Below are 15,879 nucleotides of genomic sequence, written 5' to 3'. Positions count from 1 at the left end.
GGAAATTCTAGCCGGCTTGCCTCAACCGCGACCCGGCCTGACTTCGTGCTTCGTCCCGGTAAAGAAAAACATCCAAAAAAGAGACTAAGTCTGAAGGTAAAAAGTTGACCGGGACCTCCCAGCCATCGTATCCGAGAAGGGCTCCACGGACGTCGGATCAAGATCCAGGTTTACCCCGGTCGAAGGATTTTCATCTTGAAAAAACGACTAAGTCCGAAGGTAAAAATCTCCACCGAGGAAACCCACATCGCGTATCCGGACAAGGGCTCCAGGAGGTCGGATTCAACTGGCAGGTTCGTCCCGGTGAAGAAAAACTTCAAAATAAAGACTAAGTCAGAAGGTAACTTTTTAACCGAGGCCTCCCGCGACTTGTAGCCGAGCAGGGCTCCATCGCGGTCGGCCTGAAACTTTGACTTTGCCCCGGTCCTGGTGCAACCAGATGACCCGATTGGCGCTTTTTGTTTCTAAGCGCTAGAAAAATAATAATTCTTTAAAAATTCATATCTCCGGTTCCCCTGAACCGATTTTAATCGTTTTTGTGTCATTTTAAAGATAAAAATATAAACTATTTTTATAAATTGGTTTTGGATTTTTAAACTGTTTCCTGTGTTTTATTTGATTACTGTTTTGTGATATTTGAATGCTTTACACACTGTCTCCTAAGTTAAGCCTTGACGCTTGTTGCCAAGCTACCAAGGGTTGAGCTGGGATTAATTTATTAAGACCTAACTGTACCTAGGTGGAGGTTAGTGGCTTGTTGCTAGGTGTAGGTACCTACCTGCCCTTACCAAAAACCCATTTTCCAACATTTTTGGTGGCAGCGGTGGGATCCTGTACTTGTGTTCGGTATCACGTTACAGTTTTAAGTAAAACAAATTAAAAATCCTTTAAATTGTCTTAGTGCAAAAATTATTATTTTTTTAATTTTTAATTTTTATTTTTTATTTTTTTTATTAATTTGGATTAATTTCAATTATTTAATTTTTGTAATTTTTCTAAATTCTTGTTTCCAATTTTTGCAAAAAGTTTTTGTTGACACAAAACTAGGGAACCATGGAGCTTGATCTGGCTAGCCTACCCACACTGACAGTAGTCCATCTTAGGGAGTTGTGTATTGAAAGAGGGTTGCCTGCAACCACTGATCTCAGGAAGCAAATCCTGATTAAATCCCTGACAGCATGGGCTGAGGCCCAAGAGCTAGGCACAGAGGAAGCTCCAGAGGAGGAAGAAAAAGGGGAGGATGCTAACTCTAACCTCTCAGGGGAGGGAAGGCATCTGAGCCTAAGTGAGGATGAGGAAGAACGGTCCTCAGTAGATACAGTCACTAGGGGCAGACCCAAAGCTAGTGGTAGGAAGGGGGTCCCTTCAGGAGGAGAGAACCCATCCATCAGAGAAAGAGAGCTGGAGGCCCAGCTAGCATACATAGCTTTGGAAGCAGAGAAGCTGGCCCTAGAAAAGAAAAAGTGGGCAAGCAAAGAGAAAAGAGATGGTGGCAGCGATAAAGAGGCTGAGGTGTCCCTGGGTGGGGGTTTTGCCCCCAGATTACCCAAAGGGGTGGTTCCTGCCTATGTAGAAGGGGATGACATAGATAAGTGGCTGGGCGCCTTTGAAAGGGCCCTCCAGATGAGGAAAGTCAAGCCTCAGTACTGGGGTTCACTTCTTTGGGAGTTAGTTCCCAACTCTGGGAGGGATAGGCTCCTAACCATGAGTGGGGAGGATGCAGACTAATACCCCAGTATGAAGAGTTGCTTGACTAAAAAGTTTGGTCTGACCCCAGAGCAGTAGAGGCTCAAGTTTAGGGACACCCAAAAGACAAGCACCCAGTCCTGGGTGGACTTTGTGGACATTTCAGTAAAGGCATTGGAGGGCTGGATACAGGGCAACAGGGTAAGTACCTTTGAGGGGCTGTACAATTTGATTATGAGGGAGCACCTTCTAACTAATTGTGTCCAAGAGAGGCTCCGCCAGTATCTAGTAGACTCTAGGTTGACCAACCCCAGAGAGCTGGGGGAGGCAGCAGATGACTGGTTAAGAACTAGGGTTAACCAGAAACCCCCAGGGGGTGATCAGAAAAAGGGAGGACATGGTTCTTCTCAGGGGAAGAACCAGGGGAAAGATGATAAAAAGCCCAAAGAGTCCTCACAAGAGTACCCAAAAACTTCTCAGGGAGGGGGAGCCCCGAGCCAATTCACTTTTAAAGGGAAAGGGTATCAGGGAAAGAATTATGATCCTGCTAAAGCAGGAAGGTTTCAGGAGCTTGCTAAGGCCGGCAAGTGTTTTGATTGTCATCAACCTGGACATAAAAGAGGAGATGCTATCTGCTCCAAGAAGCCCCCCACTGGTGGGCAATCCCAGGGGATTGCTAGTGTAGGGTTGGGGGTGGAAGTCGGCCCAGGGGTGGAATCAGGGTACACAGAGGTCACCTTAGTATCCGTGGGTGGGGTGGACATTGCAACTATGGCCACCTTACCTCCCATCATGGAAAGGTATAGGCAGAGGCCTAAAGTCAATGGGACTGAAGTGGAAGCTCTGAGAGATACAGGAGCCAGTGTGACAATGGTCACAGAAAAGCTGGTTTCTCCAGAGCAGGTCTTACCTGGTGTCTTCCACCAGGTGACTTATACAGATAGCAGAACCAAACTCCATACCATGGCTATGGTGAGTCTGGAATGGGGAGGTGTGACTGGCCCTAAAAAGGTAGCTGTAGCTCCTGCCCTCCCAGTAGAGTGTCTGCTGGGAAATGATCTTGAAGCATCTGAATGGTCAGAAGTGGAGAGAAGGGTCCATGCACAGATGCTGGACCTCCCTGAATGGGTGTGTGCTGTGACCAGGTCACAGGCAGCACAACAGGGAAATGCTGGACACTTGGACCCTGGAACAATGGGCCAAGCCTCCAAGAAAAAGAGAAAGGGCACTGGGTCTGGATTGCCAGCCCCAACAAGTACAGAGGGTCAGGAAGAATCCAACCCTGAGGGGGAGGATCTGAACTCTGAGGGTGGGACACTTTCCCTGCAAACTATGCCTGATTTGGCAGAACTGCAAGGGGCAGGTGGGCCCACCAGAGAAGATTTGTGCCAGGGACAAAGAGAGTGTCCCACTCTTGAGGGCCTGAGGCAGACTGCTGCCAGGCAAGAACAAGGGGATACCAGTGGGTCCCACAAGGTTTACTGGGAGGATGGAGTTCTCTACACTGAGGCAAGGGCCCTCAAACCAGGGGCTACTAGGAGAGTAGTGGTCCCCCAGAAGTATAGAGAATTCCTCCTTACCTTAAGCCATGATATCCCCTTAGCTGGACATTTGGGACAGACCAAGACCTGGAACAGGCTGGTCAACCATTTTTATTGGCCCCAAATGTCAGAAAAAGTCAGGGAGTTTTGCAGCTCCTGTGTCACCTGTCAAGCCAGTGGCAAGACAGGAGGCAAACCAAAGGCTCCCCTGATACCACTGCCAGTGGTTGGGACTCCCTTTGAGCGGGTGGGGATTGACATTGTTGGTCCCCTAGACCCACCAACTGCTTCAGGTAATAGGTACATTGTGGTGGTAGTGGACCATGCCACCAGGTACCCTGAGGCAATACCCCTCCGGACAGTCACTGCTCCCACAGTGGCTAGGGCCCTACTTGGTGTGTTCACCAGAGTGGGATTCCCAAAGGAGGTGGTCTCAGATAGGGGCACAAACTTTATGTCAGCCTATCTGAAAGCCATGTGGGATGAGTGTGGTGTTACTTATAAGTTCACCACCCCCTACCACCCACAGACCAATGGTCTTGTGGAAAGATTTAATAAGACCCTGAAGGGCATGATCATGGGTTTGTCTGACAAACTCAGGAGGAGATGGGATGTCCTCCTCCCATGCCTGCTGTTTGCCTACAGAGAGGTGCCACAGAAGGGGGTTGGATTCAGCCCCTTTGAGTTACTGTTTGGGCACCCTGTAAGAGGCCCATTGTGCTTGGTGAGAGAGTCTTGGGAAAAGCCTCTCAAAGAATCCAAGGAGAATGTGCTAGATTATGTACTGGGCCTGCGGTCACGCATGGCCGAGTATATGAAGAAGGCAAGCAGAAACCTGGAGGCCAGCCAGGAGCTCATGAAGCTCTGGCACGATCAAAAGGCTACCATGCCTGAGTATCACCCAGGACAGCTGGTGTGGGTTTTGGAGCCTATGGCTCCTAGGGCACTTCAGGCCAAATGGACTGGGCCCTATCCAATTCTGGAGAAAAAAGGTGAGGTCACCTGCTTGGTGGACCTTGGCACCCCCAGGAATCCTCACAGGATCCTGCATGTAAACAGGATGAAACCCCACCAGGACAGGGCAGACATGACCATGCTAATGGTCACTGATGAAGGGAAGGAGGAGGAGGGTGAACCTCTGCCAGACCTCCTGTCCTCAAAGGCAAAAGATGGGTCAGTAGAGGGAGTGGTACTCTCTCCCAAATTGACAGATCAGCAACAAAAAGACTGTAAGCAAGTTTTGGGACAGTTTGCTAGTCTGTTCTCCCTGACCCCTGGACTCACCAATTGGTGTGTCCATGATGTTGACACTGGTGACAGCTTGCCTGTCAAGAACAAGCTGTACAGGCTGTCTGACCAGGTCAAGGCCAACATCAAAGCTGAAGTGGCTAAGATGTTGGACCTCAAGGTAATTGAGCCCTCTGATAGTCCTTGGTCCAGTCCAGTGGTACTGGTGCCCAAAGCTAATCCCCAAGGTGGGAAGAAAGAATTGAGACTCTGTGTGGACTACAGAGGTCTAAACGCAGCCACTAGGACTGATGCTCACCCCATACCTATAGCTGATGAGCTCATTGACAGGTTGGGGGCTGCCAAATTCCTGAGCACATTTGATCTGACCTCAGGATATTGGCAGATTGCCTTAAGTCCAAGAGCTAAGGAGAGGTCAGCATTTTCCACACCAGAGGGCCACTTTCAGTTCAAGGTGATGCCCTTTGGCATGAAAAATGCTCCTGCCACCTTCCAACGGTTGGTGAACCGAGTCCTATCTGGGTTGGAATCTTTCAGTGCAGCTTATCTGGATGATATAGCTGTATTTAGTTCCACCTGGAAGGACCACCTGGTCCACCTGAAGGAATTGCTTCAGGCCATGCTTCAAGCAGGCCTGACTATCAAGGCAAGCAAGTGCCAGATAGGGCAAAGCTCTGTTGTGTACCTGGGCCACCTTGTTGGTGGAGGCCATGTACAACCTCCCCAGCCCAAGATCCAGACTATTCTGGATTGGGAGGCTCCTAAAACCCAGACTCAGGTCAGGGCCTTTCTTGGCCTGACTGGGTACTACAGGAAGTTTGTTCAGAATTTTGGGACCGTAGTGGCCCCTCTGACTGAACTTACCTCCAAGAAACAGCCCAAGAAGGTCATTTGGACCCCAGAGTGTCAGAAAGCTTTTGACACCCTAAAGCAGGCTATGTGTTCAGCACCAGTGTTACTGGCCCCTGACTATAGCAAGGAGTTTGTAGTACAAACAGATGCTTCAGAGGAAGGGATTGGGCCAGTGTTAGCACAAGTTAATGAAGAGGGCCATGATCACCCAGTTGCCTTCATCAGCAGGCGACTACTCCCTAGAGAGAAAAAATGGAGAGCCATTGAGAGGGAGGCCTTTGCTGTGGTCTGGTCCCTGAAGAAGTTGAGGCCTTACTTGTTTGGCACTCACTTCCGTGTACAAACTGACCACAGACCTCTCAGATGGTTGATGCAGATGAGGGGGGAAAACCCAAAACTGTTAAGGTGGTCCATTTCCCTACAGGGGATGGACTTCACAGTGGAGCACAGACCTGGGACTGCCCATGCCAATGCAGATGGCCTTTCCAGGTTTTTCCACTTAGCTGATGAGGACTACCAGGGTGTAGGTTAGTACCCATCACCTTTCATCTGGGGGGGGGCAGTGTAGGAAAGTCCTCCTTTTTTGCCTGATCACCCCCACTCTTTTTGGATAGGTACTGGTGGTTACTGACTCTTGGCTGTGCCCTGGGTACTGCTAACCAGTCCCAGGGCCTGTGCTCTGTGTAAAATGGATATGCAAATTAGGCTAATTATAATTGGCTAAGTTAACCTACCTATAAGTCCCTAGTATATGGTAGGGCATGTAGGTTTAGGGACCACAGCATAGGTGGTGCACACCTAGGTGCACTGCTGAGGTGCCCAGTGTCATTTTAAAAGCAAGCCTGCCTTGCTGGCTGCTTTTAAATTAAAGTTATATGCAAATTCGACTTTGGAATTAAAGGTACTTCCAAAGTCTTAAACTACCTTATTTTTACATATGAGTCACCCCTAAGGTGTGCCCTATGTGCCCCTAGGGCCGGGTGCCATGTAACTATAAGCAGGGACTTTATAAAAATAGATTTATAAGCCCTGGTGAGGTAAAAACAGCCAAATTCGTTTTTCCCTCATTGAAGTAAATTGCCTTCATAGGCTAGAATGGGCAGACTTTATTTTAAATTTTAAAGTCTCCTTAAATATTACATACCAAGAATTTGGTATCAAATTAATTGTTGTAATAAATCCCACAACTTCCAGTTGTGGGATTTAATATAACTTGTTCAGGTAAAAAGTTTAGACTTTACCTAAAAAGTTGCCAATTTCAGCTCTGCATTGTTTTTGCTGCTGTGCTCTGATTGGCCAGCCTGCAGCAGCTTCTGCCAGGCTGCCTTGATGAGGTGTGAAGTGGCCTGGCTTCACACAAAGGAATGTGCTTGGGGGAGAGAATCTCCCCTCAGCAGATGGTGAGGCAGGAAGGGGGAGGGCTGCCAAACTGGTCTTCAAAGGCAGAGAAGGCCATTTGCAGCACCCAGCAACACCCCCACATCCTGCAACCCCAGACAATTAGGTGCCCCCTTGATTAGATTAGGAGAGGGCAGGAGAGGGGTGTGTTTATGATTTTTATCCACACCAGTGGGTGGGCTCAGCCAGATGTAACCTCCAAAAATCAGATTCATCCATGTTGGATTTTTAGAGACTGTTGCCTTCTGGGATGGATTTTTGCCACACTTCCCAGGAAGTGGTCATCACAGGGGGACGACCCTGTCCCTGATTGGAGAACCAGGGCCCCCCTGCTTTTCACCCAGGAGCAGGGATAAAACTGGCAGACCTGCACCCACACCTCAGATCCCCACCAAATTTCAAGAAGAAGGAACTAAAGGAGAAGAAGGACTGCCCTGCTGGACCCCTGGCCTGCACCTGGAACCTGCACTCAGAAGGACTGCACCAGCTGCACACTTGGGCTTCACCACAAGAAGGACGTTGCCTGGCTTCAACTGGTTCAAGGAGGGACTCCCTGTTTGCTACAGGTGAAAAATTGCTATCCAGAGTCCCCTGCACCAACTCCTGAAAAAGTGATCAGCTGACCACTGTCCAGTGCCCAAAAAGGAGTTTGCGCCAGGTGCATTCTGGGAGTTGAAGTCCGCACCCCCCAAGGACCATCACAGAACTTCTGGACCCTTGGGGTGAGCTGTGGACCCCAAAAGAACCTTAAAAGAACATCTGGGTGAAGCCCCAGAAGTTTGGAGAAGATTTGAAAATTTTTGTAAAAAAGCTCCAGAGAGGGACCGACCCGCCGCGGAAATTCTAGCCGGCTTGCCTCAACCGCGACCCGGCCTGACTTCGTGCTTCGTCCCGGTAAAGAAAAACATCCAAAAAAGAGACTAAGTCCGAAGGTAAAAAGTTGACCGGGACCTCCCAGCCATCGTATCCGAGAAGGGCTCCACGGACGTCGGATCAAGATCCAGGTTTACCCCGGTCGAAGGATTTTCATCTCGAAAAAACGACTAAGTCCGAAGGTAAAAATCTCCACCGAGGAAACCCACATTGCGTATCCGGACAAGGGCTCCAGGAGGTCGGATTCAACTGGCATGTTCGTCCCGGTGAAGAAAAACTTCAAAATAAAGCCTAAGTCAGAAGGTAACTTTTTAACCGAGGCCTCCCGCGACTTGTAGCCGATCAGGGCTCCATCGCGGTCGGCCTGAAACTTTGACTTTGCCCCGGTCCTGGTGCAACCAGATGACCCGATTGGCGCTTTTTGTTTCTAAGCGCTAGAAAAATAATAATTCTTTAAAAATTCATATCTCCGGTTCCCCTGAACCGATTTTAATCGTTTTTGTGTCATTTTAAAGATAAAAATATAAACTATTTTTATAAATTGGTTTTGGATTTTTAAACTGTTTCCTGTGTTTTATTTGATTACTGTTTTGTGATATTTGAATGCTTTACACACTGTCTCCTAAGTTAAGCCTTGACGCTCGTTGCCAAGCTACCAAGGGTTGAGCTGGGATTAATTTATTGAGACCTAACTGTACCTAGGTGGAGGTTAGTGGCTTGTTGCTAGGTGTAGGTACCTACCTGCCCTTACCAATAACCCATTTTCCAACACTCACCCTAAAACCTAAAACCCCCTGACCCCCCACCCACTCCCCAAAACCAAAAACGCCCCATCCCCCCAACCCCACCCCAAAACCTAAAACCCCCTGACCCCCCACCCACTACCCAAAACCAACAACGCCCCACCACCCCAACCCCACCCCAAAACCTAAAAGCCCCTGACCCCCCACCCACTCCCCAAAACCAAAAACGCCCCACCCCCCCAACCCCACCCCAAAACCTAAAACCCCATGACCCCCACCCACTCCCCAAAACCAAAAACGCCCCACCCCGCCAACCCCACCCTAAAACCTAAAACCCCCTGACCCCCCACCCGCTCCCCAAAACCAAAAACGCCCCACCCCCCAACCCCACCCTAAAACCTAAAACCCCCTGACCCCCCACAAACTCCCCAAAACCAAAAACGCCCCACCCCCCAAACCCCACCCCAAAACCTAAAACTCCCTGACCCCCACCCACTCCCCAAAACCAAAAACGCCCCACCCCCCCAACCCCACCCCAAAACCTAAAACCCCCTAACCCCCCACCCCCTCCCCAAAACCTACACCCACCACTTACCTTCGCCAACTCCCTTCTTTGTACCTCAACCACGCATGTTCGTTGTTCAGAACATATGTAGTTAAGGCACCAAAAACCGGAGTCGTGGTTAAAAAAAGCGTTGTTGCGCTTTCGTTAACCACGACTTTCGGAAAAAAAAAGTCGTAAAAAAGGATGTTTCCCTTTACAGGGGGTAGGCTGCCAGTGCCTTGGCTCCGGGTCCTACTGCCTGCCCTGGTGGACGGTGCACTCCAAAAACCTGGAACACGCACCACTGGTACTGGAGGCTTTTTGGCTGAGGCGCTACGACAGGACTGATGAATTGGAGGGGGGGGGCAAAAAGGTCAATTTGACATAGGGAGAGTTTCTGATCGACACTGGGATGGGTAGCTGGAGGGGGTGTGGGAGTGGAGGAAGAGGAGGTGGTTGTCGGAGGTGTCACTTTAGGTGTTTCAGGTGCAGGTGAAGGTACTGGAGGCTGTCGTGAGGTGGATGGATGTTGGGTGAGTGATTGCCGGCGTTTGGGTACTTTGGGAGGTGGCGTCACAGACACACTGGGAGAGGACACAGGGGACGTGTAAATGGCAGTGGAGGTGGTGAGTGCAGGTGAGCGGCTTGTGGTGCTGGGTGTCCTGGTGCGAGTCGTAGTGCCTGTAGATGTGGTGCATGCAGGTGTGTGTGTAGACGAGACTGGGAGGGAGGAGGGAGAAGAGGAGGAGGGGTACACAGTGGAGACAGGGGATGTTGCTGTATCTGTATGTGTGTGATGCTTGTGTGAGTGCCTGTGGTGTGTGTGGTGCCTATGTTTGCTTGAGCTACTTGGGTGTGTTGATTTGTGTGCATGCTGGTCTGTAGGTGTGCTTGGGATGGGCTGGGGTACAAGGGATTGGGTCTGGGTGGAGGAAGTTGGAGGGGGGGAGGCTAGACACAGGGACAATGGCTGCCATCAGTGCTGAGGCCAGAGATTGCAGGGTTCGCTGAAGGGCAGGCTGACCAGAATGAATGCCCTCCAGGAATGCATTACCGTGTTGCAACTCTCGTTCTACACCCTGAATGGCATTCACAATGGTAGACTGCCCAACAGTGAGTGACCTGAGGAGGTCAATGGCCTCCTCACTGAGGGCAGCAGGGGTGACTGGGGCAGGGCCTAAGGTGCCTGGGGCGAAGGTGATGTCCACCCTCCTAGGTGAGCGGGCACGGGGCGAACGCTGAGGGGCTGCTGGGAGGACGGTGCTGGTAGGGGAGGTGCCACCACCACAAGGGATCTCCCATCGGAGGACGAGTCCGTGTCGCTGGTTGCTGACCGGTGGCCGACGTGAAGCTCCCCTCGCCCTCCGTCCCACTGGTGCATTCAGAGTTTGTGGTGTGGCCCTCCATGGCCATGTGGGATGCAGCTCCCTCGTGCTCCGGTGCCACTGTACCTCTGCCTGATGATGCTGATGTACAAAAGGGCAGGGAGAGCAGAAAATGTGGGGGAGACAGAAGTAAGAGAGTTTTAGTGCATGGCATACCGCTACCGTTGGCGGACAAGACAGACGCAGCAGCCCCATGCATTACGCCGTGCTCCTGGCCTCTGCACATGCAATTTCTGGGATATGGCCTACATGGCAATGGTGGACATCTGCGCACATGGATGCCACAGGGGCAACTATACCTCAACTTGCCACTCTTCTGAGGTGGGGTAGAGTGCCACATGGCCTACATTACGGAGGGGCCTTGCCTACCTAACTCGTCCTACCTACCTTTGTTTCCTAACTCGTCCTGGCCTAGGGACACCCACAGCCCACCTCCCCCACCCAGACCCCTCCACTGCACGCAAAGTCCGCAGAATGAGGTTGTATTCACCCCCTTGTGTCTGCTGTGATGTCCTCAAGCGCTCATCCAACTCCGGGTAGGCCACCGCCAGGATCCGGAACATCATGGGGGTCATGGTGCGACGGGCACCCCTCCCACGTTGGGAGGCCATCCCCAGCTGAGCCTCCGCCGTCTTCTTGCTGCAGCGGCGAATGTCCTCCCATCTCTTCCGGCAGTGGGTGCCCCGTCTCTGGTGGGCCCCCAGGGTCCGGACCTCCTTGGCGATGGCACGCCAAATGTCCCTCTTCTGGTGGGCGCTGACCTACATGACATGCACAAGGGAAGAGGAACAGTCATTACCAACTGCACCATCAATGTGAGTGGCCCCCTCCCTACTCTGACCATGTGGCCCATTTATTCCCATGCTTTACTGTAGTATGAACTCTGCCCCCTTCCCTCTTCCACCCAGCCCTGTCCACCCAGGCCTAGCCCATACAACGTGCTCCCTGTGTACTAACCTGTTGGTCTGGAGGACCGTAGAGTAGCATGTACTGGGGGAGGACCCCATCCACAAGTTTCTCCAACTCCTGTGCAGTGAAGGCAGGGGCCCTTTCCCCAGACGCAGCAGCCATCGTCGCTTCCAGACCGAGGTCACAGCAGCACTAGCAGTGTAGGTCCTCTCCTGTCGAAGGTCAGGTATCTAGTGATTGAACAGATAGAAAATGGCGGTGACGTCCGTGGCGGTGACGTCTGCGGCGGTGATGTCCGCGGCGGTGCGCATCATCACTGCCAGCGCACCTGTTCATTGGCTCCTGGGACCCATAGGGTCCAATGTTAACCAATACAGCAGTGCGCCGCGGTCTACGAACGCCTACCGCGACAGTGTGCAACGCCAGCGCTGTTACCCCACAATCCCATTGTCCCAGTTTAGAGGTCAGGCAGCCGCCATTTCAGGGGCCCACATGGATTCTTTTTCAACTGCGTCACACATACCGAGGCCTACACTCAACACACATACAGGAAGGGTTCATTGTCTGGTGTAGTCTTGTGTGTGACTGTGGGTACATACCTGGAGGAATAGCGACTGTTTCTTCACTGTTGTCCTTCTTAGGCACCGTCAGCTGGGACATTTGAGAAGATGGCGGAATCCTCCGGTGTACCGACCGCTGGTGGACCTGTTCACAATGGAAGAGAGACATTTAATCGTCACCTACAGGTTTGACCGTGCCACAATCCAGGAACTATGTAGCCAGTTGGAGCCAGACCTGATGTCACCAATCCGCCATCCGACTGGAATCCCCCCTCAAGTGCAGATGCTGTCAGTGCTCCATTTCCTTGCAAGTGGGTCTTTTCAGACAACTGTGGCCATGGCATCAGGGATGTCCCAGCCTATGTTTTCCAACGTGTTGTCCAGAGTGTTGGCTGCCCTGCTGAATCACGTAAGGAGATACATCATTTTCCCTGAGGTGGAGGATTTTCCTACAGTGAAAGGTGACTTCTATGCCCTTGGACATATCCCCAACGTCATAGGTGCCATTGATGGGACCCATGTAGCTCTGGTCCCCCCCGCAGGAGTGAACAGGTGTTCAGGAACCAGAAGAGTTATCATTCGATGAATGTCCAGATGGTCTGTTTGGCAGACCAGTACATCTCGCAGGTAAATGCTATGTTCCCTGGCTCTGTGCATGACGCCTACATCCTGCGCAATAGCAGCATCCCTGATATGATGGGTCAACTCTAGAGGCACCGTGTATGGCTATTGGGGGACTCTGGTTACCCCAACCTTTCCTGGCTATTGACCCCAGTGAGGAATCCCAGGACCAGGGCAGAGGAATGGTACAATGATGCCCATGGGCGGACTAGGAGGGTGATCGAACGCACCTTCGGCCTTCTTAAGGCCAGGTTCAGGTGCCTCCATATGACAGGTGGGTCCCTATTCTACTCAACGAAGAAGGTGTGCGATATCATCATCGCCTGCTCCATGCTCCATAATTTAGCATTGCGACGCCAGGTGCCTTTTCTGCAGGAGGATGGTCCAGATGACGGTGTTGTAGCAGCTGTGGAGTCTGTGGAGCCTATGGACAGTGATGAGGATGAAGCTGAGGAAGAAGAAAACGACAACAGGGAGTCAGTCATACAGCAATATTTCCAGTGAAACTCAGGTGAGTACATTTTCAGGTTTAACATTACATTAACTTTCACACGTCTACCTCTATCCTGTACCGACATTTCACTCACTAGTTGTTAACTGAGTTGTCCCCTTCCATTTCAGTTTCACAAATGTGGTTACCTACGTGTCAACTGTTTGCATCCTTGAAGGGCTTGTGATGTGTGACATTGGTATGTTAGCTTTCCAATGGGTAACCCATTATGACACTGTCATTGATAATACAAAATTACAAATCATAGACTGACTCCAGTTTTTTTAGTGTTTCAAGGGTGTTTATTTAAGTGCTAAAAATGAAGGGGGGTTGTAAAATGGTGACGGGTGATGGTGGAGGAATGTACACGGCAGAGTCCAGTCTATTAGTTACACAGGTACATTGCACATCTGCCCATTGGAAGTGGAGCTGGAGCAGTTCTGCTTTGGACAGGGTAACAAAGTGGGACAGTGGGGTGACAATCAGGGTGGTCTCATTTCCTGGTGGGGGTCTTGCCATCTTGCTCTGTCCTGTTCCTGGATCTCAGGGCCCGCTTGCGTGGTGGTTGTCCGTCCGCAGGGGATGGGGTGCTGGTGTGGTGGTCCTGTGGCGGGGCGTCCTGTCCACTAGCGCCGGCGGAGGTGGTAGGCAGTTCATCATTGTGGCTAGTGTCAGGGGCCCCTTGGAGTGCCACAGTGTCCCTCAAGGTCTTTTGAATGTCCGTCAGCACCCCTACGATGGTGCCCAGGGCGGAGCCGATGGTCCTGAGCTCCTCCCTGAACCCCAAATACTGCTCCTCCTGCAGACGCAGGGTCTCCTGCAACTTGTCCAGGACCATGGCCATCGTCTCCTGGGAGTGGTGGTATGCTCCCATGATGGAGGAGAGGGCCTCGTGGAGAGTTGGTTCCCTTGGCTTATCCTCCCTCTGTCGCACAGCAGCCCTCCCAGTTCCCCTGTGTTCCTGTGCCTCCGTCCCCTGGACCGTGTGCCCACTACCACTGCCCCCAGGTCCCTGTTGATGTTGGGGTGGTGGGTTAGCCTGGGTGTCCTGTAGTGGTGGACACACCGCTGATTGACCTGTCCTGGGTAGGGAGGTTTGGGCCCGCTGGGTGGGTGCTGTGCTGGTGTTAGCAGAGGGTAGAAGTTCGGTGTTGGGCTGTGGCTGGGCAAGGGGTACCGACTGTCCTGAGGCCCATGATGGTCTGGGCTGGTCATTAAGATCCAGTAGGGCAGAGCTGCTGTCGTCACTGTGGGCCTCTTCTGGGGGTGGAGTGGTGTTGTCTGGACCCTCTGGTGTGGTGACGTTCCTTCGGGTTCCTGCGGGGGTATAAGTACATGATTATTGCATGTGTGTGTGTAATGGTGTGCAATGGTTGGGTGTGCGTGAACCCCAGTGCAGGCATTCCTGTGTGTGGGGTTGTGTGCTGATGGTTGGGGGGTGTTCTGGGTATGTGCAGTGGGCATGCTTTAGTGATGGGTGTCCATGGTTAGTTGTGTCATGCAGGTCTTGGGGTTGGGATATGTAGTTGGTGTTATTAGTACATTAGTGAGGAGTTTGGGTGATAGGGGAGGGTGTGAGGGTGGGGGTGTGTGATAGCATGCAGGTAGGGTGGGGGATATGATAGTTAAGATTTGACTTACCAGTGTCCGTTCCTCCAACGACTCCTCCGAGGCCCTCAGGATGCAAGATGGTCAAGACTTGCTCCTCCCATGTTGTTAGTTGAGGGGGAGGAGGTGGGAGTCTGCCGCCAGTCCGCTGTACTGCGATGTGGTGCCTGGATACCGTTGAACGCACCTTCCCCCGTAGGTCGTTCCACCTCTTCCTGATGTCCTCCCTATTTCTTGAGTGCTGTCCCACTGCGTTGACCCTGTCCACTATTCTTTGCCATAGCTCCATCTTCCTTGCAATTGATGTGTGCTGTACCTGTGAGCCAAATAGCTGTGGCTCTCCCCGTACGATTTCCTCCACCATGACCCTGAGCTCCTCCTCGGAGAAGCGGGCTTCTTTGGCGTGACATGGGGTGGTGTGTGTGATGTGTGGGGTGGTGTATGTGGTGATGGTTGTGGTGAGTGTAGTGGTATGTGGTATTTTGTGCTTGGATGTTGTGTGGGTGATGGTGTTGTGTGCCTCTGTGTGATGGGGTTGTCTATTCTGTGCTCTCTCTCTGGCCTTCTCTCAGAATTTCTGGTTGTAGGGGTTTGTGGGTGATGTGGGAGTGTGTTTTATATTGTATTGGATGTGTGGGTGTGGTGTGTGTATGTGTCTCAGGTGTGTGTATTTCGAAATGTTCAATGTGGCGGTGTTTTGGAGATGTGTGTGAATTTTGAACATGGCGGTGTGTACCGCCTATTGGAATACCGCGGTTGAAAGACCACTGCGTGGATTGGTGGGTCGTAATAGCATGGGTGTGTTTCTGTTGGCGTGGAGGTGGAGGATTTGTTTCCTCATGTTTATCGCTGACCTTTGGTGTGGCGGTATTGTGTGGGTGTCTGAATTTCAGCAGATTCCGCGGTGTGTGTCATAATAGCTGTGGCGGTCTACCGCCGCCGCCGCGGTGTATTGGTGGTCTTCTGCATGGCGGTAAGCACCTTATACCGCCAGGGTCGTAATGACCCCCATAGTCTGAAACAGCTAAAGAGGAAAGTTAATCAAGCACTCCGGCTGGTCCGCCGGTTCCCCAAATAACAATCTCACCACATCAAATGGAAACAAGTAAAAGGAAAGTTGAAAGAGGCTACACACGGAAAGATTCTGGGCCAAACTCATCTGGGACATAAAAACCAGACAATTGTGGAGTACTGTAAACGCCCTGAAAAACCAACAAGGCCCAATCTCAGACTCAAACATCTCGGAGGAGGACTGGGCATCTTTTCTGAAATGACACTTCCAGCAAACCAAACGCGTCGAGGATCATGTCATCATCAGTGGCCTAGGCAGGCCAACCAAACCCGACAACTCAGCCAACGGCAACTCCAACAATGTGGATAGTGAACTAGCCATCTCCTATGCAGGTATTCAACAGCTAATA

Source organism: Pleurodeles waltl, chromosome 5, assembly GCF_031143425.1.
Source record: "Pleurodeles waltl isolate 20211129_DDA chromosome 5, aPleWal1.hap1.20221129, whole genome shotgun sequence".
NCBI lineage: Eukaryota > Metazoa > Chordata > Amphibia > Caudata > Salamandridae > Pleurodeles > Pleurodeles waltl.
This window is presented reverse-complemented; position numbering follows the sequence as displayed.